The sequence below is a fragment of the Sarcophilus harrisii genome, chromosome 5 (genome assembly GCF_902635505.1).
Source record: "Sarcophilus harrisii chromosome 5, mSarHar1.11, whole genome shotgun sequence".
Lineage (NCBI taxonomy): Eukaryota > Metazoa > Chordata > Mammalia > Dasyuromorphia > Dasyuridae > Sarcophilus > Sarcophilus harrisii.
This window is the reverse complement of record NC_045430.1, coordinates 120,225,903-120,237,150: the sequence shown is the minus strand read 5'-3', so window position 1 is coordinate 120,237,150 and position 11,248 is coordinate 120,225,903.

Below are 11,248 nucleotides of genomic sequence, written 5' to 3'. Positions count from 1 at the left end.
AACATATACAATAAACCTTTATTAATTTACATTCCAAGTTATAACCAGGGGTCCTCAAACTTTTTAAATAGGGGGCCAGTTCACTGTCCCTCAGACTGTTGGAGGGCTGGACTATAGTAAAAACAAAAACTTTGTTTTGTGGGACTTTAAATAAAGAAACTTCATAGCCCTGGGCGAGGGGGTAATTGTCCTCAGCTGCCTCATCTGACCCACGGGCCGTAGTTTGAGGACCCCTGCAAACAGTGAGTTTTTTTGGTATGACAAATCTCTGAACTTAGCTTGGGTAGTCTTCAGATAATAATCATGCAATTCATTTGTGTGTATTTGAAACCTTTCCCATTCTATAGGATATTCCATTCCCCTGATGTGGTCATCAAGAACTGAAAATCACTTTCCCAAACTCAGAGGGATTGGGTATTAAAAAAGAACTCTACTAAAAGTTAGAAAGTATAAAGTGTTCTATAAATATAAGAACTGGAATATTAAATAAAATTTTAAAATAATCGCCTGTAGTGACATTGCTCAGCATTACCTGACAGCCTGATACTCAAGAGGGTGAATAGTATTTTATGGTCAAAGAGAGTCTTCAGGATCATAATTCTGAGAAACATTGGATAAATAAAGGAGTTCTCCCCTTGTGGTTCTGATTAGTTCCTGGGAGGGTCCTCAGGACAACAGGCCATTTGAGCTCCCCTATAATTTCCACACCAATTAGAGGCTCTGAGGAACTCAACACATGTTGGATGAATTAAACAACTTTAGTAACTGGTTTTCTGTGGCAACTTCCTTATTATTCCTAAGTTACAACTGATGGCAAAATAGAAACAATAAAGAGCAAAGTCGATGACGTAGAAAAAACAATATCTAAAGCAAATGTGAAAAGAGAGGACAGAAAAAATATAACAATATTACTAAAAGAGCTCAGCTTTGATAGAGCTATGAACTGATCTAGCCCAGTCTGAACAATGATTAGGAATTATTTAAGAAAGGGAAGTCAAAGGCAGAAATGTGTATCATAAATGTGTGCATAAATATGTGTATGTAGTAATATGTATACTAAAATATTCATAATAGCATTTTTGTGGTAACAAAAAACTGGAAATCAAGGGCATGCCCACAAATTGGAGAGTGATGAATATATTGTGGTGTATAAATATAATGGAATATTATTGTAAATGAGGAATGTGAGGAATTCAGAGAAATATGGAAAGAGCTGAATGAATTGAAGCAGGGAGAAGTAGAACTAGAACCATTATAGAAAATAACAATGATCCAAACAAAAGCAAGAGGCAGCAAAATTCACATTACTATCTCTGACCAATCTTGATCCCAGAGGAGAGATGATGAAAGATCTTTCCCTCATCTTGCTAGAGAAATGGGAGATAATGGCTGCAGAATACCTTCATATAGCCATTTGTTGATGATTTTCAATTCAGTTTCAATTGTTGATGACAATCAATTCTGATGAACATGACTCTTTCCAACAATCAGATGACTGATGCCAGTTCCAATGATATTGTGATGAAGAGAACTATCTATACCCAGAGAGAGCACTGTGGGAGCTGAATGTGTATCACAACATAACATTCTCACTCTTTTTGCTGTTGTTTGCTTGTATTTTATTTTCTTACTTTCCTTTTTGATCTGATTTTTCTTGTGCAGCAAGAGAATTATATAAATATGTTTACATATATTGGATTTAAAATATATTTTAACATGTATAACATATATTGTATTGCTTGCCATCTAGGGGAGTGGGTGGGGGGAAGGAAGGTAAATCTGAAGTACAAGGCTATTCAAGGATCAATGTTGAAAATTTATTCATGCATATGTTTTAAAAATAAAAATAAAATGTCAGGTCTGAAGTCATGAAGATTCATCTTTATAAGTTCTAACTCTGACCTCAGATATTTACTAGCTATGTGACTCTGGGTCAGTCACTTCAGCCTGTTTGCCTCAGTTCCACATCTATAAAATGAGCTAGAGAAGCAAATAGCAAATCACCTCAGTATCTCTGCCAAGAAAACCCCAAATGGGATCATGAAGAGCTAGACGTAACTGAAAAATGACTGAACAACAAACAATAGCCTGTTTGCAATGTGAATTTTGTTTTTCTTTCTTTCTCAAATGGGGAAGTAGTGAAAGTAGAAAGAAGAAAGAAAGAAAAGGCAAATTTCCAATATACATATATATAGAGAGAGAGAGAGAAAGAGAGAATATAATATTTGAGAGAAATAGTTACTTGATTATTATGTTAATAACCAATTATCAATCTGGAATCTAGGGGGTTTTCTCCTTTATTTTCTCACTTAGGGCCCAGCCTCTATAGGTTAGTTGGTCAGTCTCTGAAGTACGTGGCTAATTCATGAGATTATGGGGAATATGCTCTTTAATCTTGGGCTGAACCCACCCAACCAGGATAGAGTAGATTATAAACAGAATCCAGTCTTGTTAAGTTCTTGACCCAAGGAGAACAACCCTGTCCTTGTAATTCTCCATTACAATGTAGTGTGTTCCAGCTTATAAAGGATAGAATCAACCAGGGTGGTCTTCATGAAGATAGATTCTCCTGTCCAGATTACTAGCGTGGCAGAGTCTTGTGATCAAGCTATGTTCTCAGCAGCACAAGCTGAAGACTGTTAGCCTACTTCTTTATTATTTGTTTTTCAATCAGGATTCAACATAGTTATTTGAAGCATTCAGTGTAAATGGAGATTTTATGGCCTAGACATGGAGAATAGAAAACACAAATGTGCCAAGTTTGTAGAATATAAGACAATAGCAAAAGATATCTGATTGTCCCATTTGGTTAATTCAGAGTATATAAAGAAGACCACTGTGAACTAATACCAGAAAAAAAAAAAACCACATTTCAGATTGTAGAAGAGCCCAACTATCCAAAAGATTCAGAGTGAGGACATGTATAGTCAAATCTATGCATTAAGATGACTTAGAAATCTATGAAAATGGAGAAGAAAAATTAAAGAAAAGATTAATAGTTTAGGCAGACTTCACCCCCCTCAACAGAACTGGTGACTAAGAGATAGAAGTGAAGGAATGCATTTGAGGCCTGGGGGACCATTTCCACAAGGGCAAAGGTAAAAGTATGTCTTAAAGGTAAGAAGGCCAATTTGCCTGAAATGTAGATTTCCTAAAGAATAGTAGAAAGAAATAATATCTTGATGGTAGAACTAATAGGACTTCTCAGTAGATAAAAAGTAGGAGATATCGGTCTGCTTTGACTCATCCCTCTTCAATACTTTGAGACTGAATGAAAAAACAGTCGTGTTATCAACAGAAATAATCAACTTTTTACCTGCATTCTATGTATTTCCTTCAATAATTTCAAGTGTTATGTCACATGTATGGCTCTCAATGTCTATTTTTATTGGTTCAAATCACAATTCCATTGCTACTAGCTGAATGGTCCTAAGAAAAAGTTTTTATGATTAAAATATTTATTTTCCTTCCACAGTCCTGGTGATGAAATGATGAATTTGGGCTGGGCTGAGCTTTGAACCAATCCTATGTTTAATATCTTTCCACCTGGGAAAGATATGCCAGGGCTTGCATTCCCCTAGCTTAACCTTTGAAAATCCAGAATTGCCTCCAGAAAAAGGTCCTTGGACAATATAAAATTATAGCATTCAAACTAGGTCTCTCTGACTCCGAGTTCAATACTCAAACCATTGTGAGTTCTAACTGATCAGGAAATCAGACAAATAATGTAAATTGTTATAAAACCAGAAAAATAAAAGGTGCTCTTTATGTTCCCAGAAAAACAGATTTAGAACTTGAAAATATTTTAAATGGAATCAGATCCAACCCTAATTGTATGCAGAAGCTATAAAATACATAAATGACACAGTGGACAAAAAGGCAGGTAGGTGTTACAGTGGATAGTTCACTGGGCTTCAATCATAAAGACATCTTTCTAAGCTCAAATCTAACCTAAGACAGTTACTAGCTGTGTGACCCTGGCTAATCATTTGACTGTATTTGCTCCAGTTTCCTTTTCTGTAAAATAAGCTGAAGAAGGCACAAAGTCTGAACTGGAAAGCAAAGTAAAACCAAGTAACACAAATCCTTCAGTGAAAATTACATGCAGATTCAACTTTTGAAGAAGTTTCTGAGGTGCTAAATAGGGTAGGGCATTAAATGCATGCTAGAATCTTATATTTGAAACTAAAATAAGATGTTTTCTAAATGAGTCATTCAGAAATTTCCTTCTTTTCTCTCATTCACTTTCATTCAGCTTTGAACAATAATAGGATTTGAAACATCTGCCATGATGTCATGATACATGGCTAAAACAACTTCCAGAATGGATGGCTAGTGAAACAAAATGTTTATAATAAGAAATATAATGTAAAGTATTTTTCATTGGTTCCAATACATTCTCCATGCAGTTGTCAAAGTAATATTTTAGAAACACAGATCTAGTCGCATCACTCAACATTCTAGTCACTTCAATAATTTTCAGTGCCTCCCTAATACCTTTCAGATGAAATACATCCTCATCAGCATGACATTTAAAGCCTGCTACAAACTGGTTTCCACCTATCTTTCCAATCTTATTTCACATAATTCTTCTTTAAAGGATCTACTTTCCAAGTAAATTGGCCTTCTAACCCTTAAGACATACTTTTACCTCTGCCCTTGTGGAAATGGTCCCTCAACAATATCCCTCAAATGCACTCCACTTCTTTCTCCTAGAATCCCTAGCTTCTTTCCAGGCTTTGGTTAGGGGGTCTCTTTAAATTAGGTCTTTCTTTAATCACTCATTTTTAATTTTCTGCCCACTCTGAAATAAGCTGCATACTTTGTTGTTGTTCACTTGTTTTTTAGTCATGACTAATTCTTTGTGACCCCAATAGGGAAAAATTGGAATAATTTGATATGTCCTTCTCCAAATCATTTTACAAAAGAGAAACCGAGGTAAACAGTATTAAGTGAGTTACCTAGATCACACAAGTAGTAAATATCTGAGGCCAATTTTGAACTTAGAAAGAAAAATCTTCCTGCCTCTAAGCCTTGTGCTCTATCCACTGTGCCACATGTTACTTACCTTTTCAGTAGAATATAAACAGGGACTGTTTTTTGTCTACTTATCTTTAGTTTTAGCATAATACCTTGACAACAAATGTTTATTGAATTGAATTAAATTGGGTACTTTTCACAAAGGTATACAGAGCTAGTTTCAAGAATATGCTGGCAAATGTTTAACAATGACTCCCTGGGAGAGGGGGAGAAGAAACAGCTTATAAACTTTTAATTTAATCTGCTTTATTAATATTTTTATCACTTTCTGAAATCTAGATAATCAATTAAACACTATGTCAAGCTTTGATTTTTAGTTTTCTCATTTCTGAGATGTAAATGCTTATACTCAAAATTTAACCAGCTGACTCCAGCACATCCCTGCTGGTTTTCCTTTCATATCTATATAGAGGAGACAGAAAAGATTAAAAGAGAGACCTATGAATGCCAAGAATGGAAGACAAATATTTGTCGTGTTTTTTATGTTATATTATTACAGACCCTAAACCAGAATAGTAAGATTTTATGATACTTATAAAAGCTTTCAGAAGATTATCAAGAATGGACATATCCACATTATCAAATGCTATCATCCCATTTATTATTTACATAGTATCCATCAATGTTACTTTCTCCAAATAAATGTTCCTTTCAGGCCAAGGGGAAGATTGATAGTAGAGCCAGGTTCAGAGTTGAGAGAAGGTATGGTTTGTTTCACATGTTTTTCTAACTGGTTGCTGAAACATTTAGTTTTAATGCTTTCATCTTTCAGTGATTTAGGATATCTATATATCTGGTAATAATGGGATAAAGCAGTAGATTTCAAATCCAGAAGATCATGGGTTTCAATCCTAGCCCTGCTATCACTGTATAGGACAACACCATCCTCCCAGTTCCTTGGTTTTGCAACCTAAGAGTCTTCCAAGTCTCCTCACTCTCATTCATCAGTCTATTACCAAGATCTGTCATTTCTCTGCTTCTTCATTATTCCACCTTCTCTCTTCTGACATCTCTATGGAACAGGTTCTCACAACCCCATGTCTGGATTATTGCAATAGTTTGCTGGTGGATTGGCTTGTTCCAAGGCCCTTCCCATTCTAATCCATCCTCCATTCAGCCACCCATTGATTTTCCTAAAGCACAAGTCTTATGATGTCCCCCCATTCCCACCCCCATCATCAAATTCCAGTGATTCCCTATTGCCTACAATATCGAATATAAAAAGCTCTATTTAGCATTCAAAGCCCCTCGTAATCTACCCCCCTCCATCCTTTCCAATCTTCTTATACCTTACTCCCTCAAAGAAGGAGGATAGATTAGATCATCAGCTGTAAAATGAAATGATTGAACTAGACTATCTTTAAGGTTTATTCCAGTCATAAAACCTTCTATTTCTCCTCTCTCCTTAAGTCTTTATCCAACCATATGCTGATTAAGATTGGACAGATTTGTTCAACTTTTCTTCTATCAGAATTTATAGGCCAAGAGAGCTGCTATTGCAGTCAAGAGTGGGAGACTGTGACTGATGACAGGTGAATAATATTTGAAAGCTTGGATAGGAAAAGCTAAAACCTGAGAGACAAAGTCTCTCGGGTAAGTTTAGCTATTCATATTCATCACAAAAACACTTTGAATTTCAAATTGGCAAGGCAGATGACACAAAGGGCTCAGGAGGGCCACCTAGGAAATTGGGGCTTTGCTTTGGATATGAAATCTAAACTATAAACCAGCAGCTCAGATAGCACTTACTCATCACTGACAACCCAAATCTTCTGTTCCTTATAGGACTTGGAGATTTTTTTATAATAGTGTTTCTTGGAGGCTGATAAGAAAATTTCATTTTCTCAGCTACCAGACTTCATATACTGCCTTGTTTTGTACTTCTTTGGTGCATTTATCATGTGTTATTATTTACCTTAAATATCTGTGTGTCTAAGAATTGTCCCCCAAACATCCTGCTCCAACCCTGTCCAGAGACCACAGTAGTATGTAGCAGAACAGAACCTACCGGATCACTAAGGGACTCTACAGAAATCTTCCAATTGCTTTGTCAGTAATCATCAGAAACTGCTCCATACCCATTCCTGAGCCCAGAGATCATCAAAATGTTCCAGAATGTAGCGTCTACCCCACCACCCTGAGACTCCTTGATTCCCCCAGCACCTCACCCCAAACCCTTTCTGCCTGGATCCCACCACAATTTCCCTTCCAACTGAGCATCTAAGGACCATGAATTATTTCCATCTACCCTGCAGCTGAGGTATCCTATGAGATGTCTCCCCCCGTTAGAAGGTGAACTTCCTTTTTCTGTTTGTACTTTCAGTATCTAGCACATTACCAGGCACATGGTAAGCATTCCATCCCATTCCATTCCATCTTTATATCAATTTTATCCCTCTACTAGTGTGTTAGCTTTATGGTGGCAGGGATTATGACAAGCTTTCTGTCTCTATTGTAGTATAGTTTTCCATTCACCATAAGGGAAGGGAAAGAGAGAGAATAAACATTTTTCCCAGAGCAAATAGATTTAGATTTTGGGAATTTTTCCCATTTAACAGCATTCTATTCCCTCCAATTACATGTAAAGATAGTTTTAAACATTTACTTTCATAAGATTGATTTCCAAATTTTTTCTTTCTCCTCCCTCCCCAAGACAATCTGATATAGGTTGTACATTATAATCATTTTAAACAAATTTCTACATTAAGAATTTCATGAAAGAAGAATCAAAACAAAAGGGGAAAACCATGACAAAGAAGAAAAAGTAAAAATAGTATGCTTCAATCTCCATTCAGACGCCATAGTTCTTTCTCTGAATGTGGATAGCATTTTCCGTCATGAGTCTATTGAAATTGTCTTAGACCATTGCATTGCTGAGAAGAGCTAAGTCTATCAGAGTTGATCATGACAGAATATTGCTGCTACTGTGTACAATGTTTTCCCAGTTCTGCTCACTTCACTTATCATCAGTTCATGTAAATCATTCCAGGTTTTTCTGAAATCCACCTGCTTATTATTTCTCATAGAAGTCTGGTGAGAATAAGCATTTATTAAACATCTAATATGTGCCAGGATCTGGCTCTTTAATCTTGCAACTATCCTGAGAGATAAGTGGTACTATTATTCCTATTTTATAGCTGATGAAACTGAGACAGAGTTAAAGTGACGTACTGAGAACCATAAGTAGTAAGTCTCTGAAGCTAGATTTGAACTCAGCTTTTCCTAATTAGGGATGCAATACTTTATCCATTGAGCCATTAACTTTTAGTATACACTTAATAAGTGTCAGCCCAAAATTGTTAAATTGTTCCCACCAATAACAAACCTTTTAAAAATGGCTTTTAAACCTGACAATCAAAATATAGAAATGAAACCTCTGGAAGCGATAAACTGGGAAAACATTTTTATAGTCAAAGGTTCTGATAAAGGCCTCATTTCCAAAATATATAGAGAATTGTCTCTAATTTATAAGAAATCAAGCCATTCTCCAATTGATAAATGGTCAAAGAATATGAACTGACAATTCTCAGATGAAGAAATTGAAACTATTTCTAGTCATATGAAAAGATGCTCCAAGTCATTATTAATCAGAGAAATGCAAATTAAAACAACTCTGAGATACCACTACACACCTGTCAGACTAGCTAGAATGACAGGGAAAGATGATGCAGAATGTTGGAGAGGATGTGGGAAAACTGGGACACTGATACATTGTTGGTGGAATTATGAATACATCCAACCATTCTGGAGAGCAATTTGGAAGTATGCTCAAAAAGTTATCAAACTGTGCATACCCTTTGATCCAGCAGTGTTTCTACTGGGCTTATATCCCAAAGAGATTTTAAAGAAGGGGAAGGGACCTGTATGTGCACGAATGTTTGTGGCAGCCCTGTTTGTAGTGGCCAGGAACTGGAAAATGAGTGAATGCCCATCAGTTGGAGAATGGCTGAATAAATTGTGGTATATGAAAGTTATGGAATATTATTGTTCTGTAAAAAATGACCAGCAGGATGATTTCAGAAAGACCTGGAGAGACTTTCATGAAGTGATGCTGAGTGAAATGAGCAGGACCAGGAGATCATTGTATACTTCAACAACAATACTATATGATGATCAATTCTGATGGACGTGGCCCTCTTCAACAATGAGATGAACCAAATCAGTTCCAATAGAGCAGTAATGAACTGAATCAGCTACACTCAGCGAAAGAACTCTGGGAGATGACTATGAACCACCACATAGAATTCCCAATCCCTATATTTTTGCCTGCCTGCATTTTTGAGTTCCTTCACAGGCTAATTGTACACTATTTCAGAGTCCAATTCTTTTTGTACAGCAAAATAACTATTTGGACATGTATATATATATTGTATTTAACTTATACTTTAGCATATTTAACATGTATTGGTCAATCTGCCATCTGGGGGAGAGGGTGGGGGAAAGGAGGGGAAAAATTCGAACAAAAGGTTTGGCAGTTGTCAATGCTGAAAAATTACCCATGCATATATCTTGTAAATGAAAAGCTATTTAAAAAAAAAGAAATGAAACCTCTGCCCTCATCCCCCTTATTTACAATCTCTTATTTTACAGATGAAGAAATTAAACCTAAATTTGGATTTTATATAGTTATTTCAGCAGTAATAAAGGAGTAGAAATATAAATTTGTCTCTTTTTTTCAACAGATCTAAGAATCAGTCAAGAGAATTTATTAGACTCCTACTTATTACTAAACATTGTATTGCACCTAAGTTCTGGATACAATAATTCAATCCTTGTTCTCAAGGAGCTCAGTATTTTAGGTTAGAGGCAACAAGTAAACAGTTATGCACAAACAGGATATTTTGTGGCAAATTGGAAATAGTATCAAAAGGAAAGTGCAAGATTAAGGAAAATTAGTAAAGGCAAAAGTAAAGGGATTTTGGCTTAGATTTGCAGCAAGCCTGAAGGTCAAGATAAGGAGGTAGAGAGATTCAGAAGTAGGGAGGAGCCAGTGAAAATGCCCAGAATATAGTGATGTAGTATTATGTGCACAAAGTCAGGAAACCAGTGCCACTGGATCCCAGATTCTGTGTGAGTGAGAGCTATAAGTGCTACTAAGAAGACTGGAAAGGTAGGAAGGGGCCATGTTTGCCAAGGGTTTTAGCCAACCATCGGAGTTTATATTTGAAGGTAGCAATAGGGAAACAATGGAATTGATTGAATGGAGAGTGACATGGTCAATCTTGCAATTTAAAAAAAATCACTTTGCCAACAGAGTGAAGTAGGGACTGAATGACAAGGCAGAGACATCAGCCAGCAGGCTATTTATTGATGAGCGCCACTAAAATGGTGGTAGCATCAAAGAACAGAAGGGAGTGACAGACCAGAGAGATGAATCCAGAGGGAAGAATGGGTGGTAACTGTAGAATAAGACTACTGACAGGTCATGATCTGGGGCTTGTCATGATTCTGGTTGGAATTAAGATATATCCCAGGAATTTAATAAAATCAAGAGGCCCTGTGTGGTATAATGTAGAGGAGAGAGTCTAAAACATGTTTGCCTTGCTTTTTCTCCTTGCTCAGATTCTGAGAGAAACCAGATGGGCAAGAGGTTCATAGGTAATTATAAAATAGTATAAATTTTTTTTCCTAGTAAAGCTCTAAACAATATCTTTAAAAAAAAAATAGATCTAGTAGTATGTCTCATTGGGACCCTAGCACTCACTTTCCAAGAGAACAGCATAAGATGAAGAAGGTGCTTCTTGGCCCCTGTTTTCTGGCACCCCAGGATATCATAAGACAACATGAAATCCCTCCCATCCGGCTGGATTCTTTCAGACGATAGTCTCGTTCAGCCCTGGGACCAAACATGGATCATTTGGTCCCAGTAAATCTCTCCATTTAATAAACTATTAAATTGTTCTCTAAAAAAAAGAGAAAGAAATCCCTCCCATCCCACCTTAGAATTCCAAAACACAATTTTTAATTCAATTACTTATATTAAATACTAAATATATAGCGGCAGAACTTTTACCAGGTGGATAGAGATCTCTGAAATTGAACAACCATAAGAAGAGTTGGGCAACTTTAAAAGGTCTGAAAACTGTTAATGTATCACCACAAGCTTTTGAGGCCAGAGGATTTTGATCCATCATTTATAGATTAAAAAAAAAAAAACAAAAAAAATTACAAAAGATTTTTGTAATACATCAAAGCAAGAATAAAAATT